Below are 4,645 nucleotides of genomic sequence, written 5' to 3'. Positions count from 1 at the left end.
TCTTTATTATTATTATTATTATTATGGTTATTATCGTTATAATCGTTAATATTATTATCGTTAACAATGTTATAAGCATTATTATCGTTATCATTGTTATTACTTTTATTATTATTAATACTAATATCGTAATAATCGTTATTATAGTTATTAATCTTAATATTGTTATTATTACTTCAATTATTATCATTATTATCGTTATTGACGTTATTATTTTTATTATTAATAGTATTATTATCTTTCTTATCATCATAGTCATTATTATCGTTATTGTCGTTATTATTATTATCGTTAAAAACTCATTGCTATTATCGTTAATACTGTTAATATTATTATTAACGTTATAATCGTTATTATCGTTATTATTATAAATTTTATTATTGTTATTATCGTTATTATTGTTGTTGTTGTTATTATTATTATCGATACTATCGTGAGTATTGTGACAATTATTCGCGATATTATCCTTAAAATCGTTATTATTATTATCGCTATTATTGATAGTAACGTTATTATCGTTCTTATCTTTAATAAGATTATTTTTATAAACGTTAATATCGTTAATGCCATTGATATCGTTATTATCGTTAATATTAGTATTACTATTGTCGTTATTAGCGTTATGATCGTTATTATTATCATCGTCATTATCGTTATTATTATTATCATTATTATCTTAATTGTCTTTATTATTGTTACTATCGATATTTTATTATTATTCTTATAGTTATTGTCGTTATTATTACTATAGGTTTTATCGATATTATTATTAATATTTTTATTATTATTATCGTTATTATTGTTACTATCGTTAATATCTTTATTATTATTATAATTATTATCATAAATATCGTTATTATCTTTATTAATATTACTACTAATATCGTTATTATTGTTATTACTATATTCGTTACTATCGAAATTATCGTTATTATAGGTATTATCCTTATTATCGTTATTATCGTTACTATCGTTATTATATTTATTATTATTATTATTATTAACATTAATATCGATATTATCGTTATTATTATTATTATTCCTATTGACGTTATTATCAATATTATTGTTATCGTCATTCTCGTAATTATCGTTATTATGGTTATTATTATTATTATTATCGTCATTATCGTTATTATTACTATCGTTATTATCGATATTATCGTTATTATCGATATTATCGTTATTATGGTTACTATTATTATTATTATTTTTATTATAATTATTATTGTTTTTATTATCGTTAATATCTCTAATATGGATATTATTATTAACGTCATTATTATTTTTATCGGTTTTAATGTTATTATCGTTATTAATGTTATTATTACTATCGTTTTAACGTTAAAATCGTTATTATTGCTATTATTATTAACGTTATTATCATTATTATCGTTATTATTCTTTTTATAATTATTGTTATAATCGATATTATTGTTATTGGTATTACTATTAGTATAGTTATTATAATTATTATTATTGTTGTTATCGTTTATATCGTTTTTATCGTTATTATTGTTATTATTATTACAGTTATTATCATTATTATTGTTATTATAGTTATTATCATTTCTATCGTTTTATCTTCATTACCGTTCTCATTATTATTTCTATTATCGTTATTGTTATAATCCGTATAATCGTTATTATCGTTATTTCTTTATTTTTGTTTTTATTATTATCATTGTCATCGTTATTATCCTTATTTTCGATATTATTATTATAATTTTTATCGATATTGTCGTTGGTATCGTTATTAAAGTTAATATGGTTAATATCTTGATATTTATTATTAATATTATCGTTTTCATCGTTATTATCCTTATTTTCGTTATTATTAATATTAATATTATTGTTTTTATTATTGTCTTCTTTATTAGTATTATCGTTATTATCGTTATTATCCTTAATATTGTAATTATTATTATTATCATTATTATTATTATCGTTATTATCTACATTAATGCTGTTATTATTTTCGTTATTAACGTAATTATCGTTATTAATTTTATTATTATTATTGTTATTCTCGTCATTTTCGTTATAATCGTTATTATTATGATTATTAACGATATTATCGTTACTATTGATTTCTTAAATATAGTTATTACCGTTAATATAGTTATTACTTCTAGTATTATTAACTTTATTATCGATATTATCGTTATTATTATTATTGTTATTATCGTTATTATCGTTATTATTTTTAAAATTGACGCTATTATCGTTATTATACTTAATTTCGTTATTTTTCCTATTATTGTTGTTGTTTTTATCTACGTTATCGTAGATTATTGTTATTTTTAATATAGTTATTATCGTTGTTATTGTTAATATTATTATTGTAATTATCGTTATTATCGTTTTATTGATATATTTGTTATTATTATTATCGTTATTAACGTTATTATAGATATTATTATAATCGCCATTATCGTTATTATTATTATCGTTATTATAGTCATTATCGTAATTATTTTTATTTTTGATATTATTATTATTACTATTATCGTTATTTTCGATATCATTATTATCGTTATTATCTTTATTATCGTTAATATTGCTATTATTATTATTATTATCATTATCAATATTATTGATAATAATATTGTTATTATTATCGTTACATCGTTATTTTAGTTATTATCGTTATTATTAATATTGTTATTATAGATAATATCGTTCTTATCTCTATTATTGTTATTATTATTATCCTACATATAGTCATTATCGTTAATATTATTACTACTATTATCGGTATTATCGTTGTTATTATAATCGTTATTATCATTATTATCGTTATTATCGTTATTATTGGAATTAATAATAATGTTATTATTATCGTTATTATGATTATTATTTTTAATATTGTTATTATTGTTATTATTTTTATCGAAATATTCGTTAATATTTTGTTATTATTTTTGATTTATCGATATAATCGTTTTTATTATTATCGTTATTATAGTAATTATTGCTATTATTGTTATAATTTCTAATATTATTATCGTAATTATCGTTATTATTGGTATTAATAATAATCTTATTATTATCGTTATTATGATTATTATTTTTAATATTGTTATTATTGTTATTATTTTTATCGATATAATCGTTAATAATGTTATTATTATTGAATTATCCATAAAATCGTTTTTATTATTATCGTTATTATAGTAATTATTGCTATTATTGTTATAATTTCTAATATTATTATCGTAATTAACATAATTATCGTTATTATTATTACTATTATTATTATTATTATTATTATTATTATTATTATTATTATTATTATTATTATTATCGTTGTAATCGTTATTATGTTTATTGTCGATATTGGTATTATTATTATTTACATTAATATCGTTCTTATCGTTATTTTCGTTATTATTATTATAGTTATTATCGATATTATCGTTATTAATGTTATTATAATTATTATTATTATCGATGTTAACGTTAATAATATTATTATTTTTATCGATATTATCGTTATTATTGTTATTGTTATCATAGATAATATCGTTATTATTGTTAGTATAGTTATTATAATTATCGTTATTAGCGTTAATTACCTTATTACCGCTATTATTTAAATTAATGTTAGTATTACTACTATTATTATCGTTATTATCTTTATTACTATTATTATTATTATTATTATCATTATTATCGTTATTATTTTTATTATTATTATCGTTCTTATCCTAATATTCTTTATTATTAATATTACTAATATAGTTATTATCGTTATTATCGTTATTATTATTATTATTATTATTTTTATAGATATTATCGTTAATATGTTATTATTATTATCGATATTATCGTTAATATTGTTATAATTAATATCAAATATTACCGTTAATATTGATAATATTATTATCGATATTATCGTATTTATCGTATTTATTATTATACTTTTCATCGTTCTTATTGTTATCATTGTTATTATTAATATTATTATTATCGATATTATTGTTATTATCAATATTATTATTATTATTATTATTATTGTTATTATTATTATTATTATTATTATTATTATTATTATTGTTATTATTATTATTATTGTCGGTATTATTTTTATTATCGATATTATAACTTTTATTGTCGTTATTATCGTTATTATTAATATCGATATTATCACTTTTTAACTATATTATTGTTATTTTTTTATTATTACTATTATTATTATCGTTAATATCGTTATTATCTTTATTATTATTACTGTTATTATTATTATTTTCATTACTTTTATTATCATTATTTTACTTATTATTTTAATATTGTTATTAATACTTCTATTATTATCGTTCTTATCATTATAATCCTTATTATCGTTATTATTGTTATTAATACTATTATTATTATCGCTATTTACGTTATTAACGTTATTATCCTTTTATAATATTATCGTCATTATCGTAATTATCGTAATTATGTTTATTATTATTATTATTACCGTCATTATCCTTATTATCGTTATTATTGTTATTATTATTATCGTTGTCATCGTTATTATCATTACTATTGTTATTATTATTATTATCATTATTGTTATTATCGATATTATCGAAATTATTGCTATTATTATTTTCGATGTTATCGTATTTATCTTTATTGTCGTTTTTTTCGTTAT

The sequence above is a fragment of the Vespa crabro genome, unplaced genomic scaffold, assembly GCF_910589235.1.
Source record: "Vespa crabro unplaced genomic scaffold, iyVesCrab1.2, whole genome shotgun sequence".
Classification (NCBI taxonomy): Eukaryota; Metazoa; Arthropoda; class Insecta; order Hymenoptera; family Vespidae; genus Vespa; species Vespa crabro.
This window is presented reverse-complemented; position numbering follows the sequence as displayed.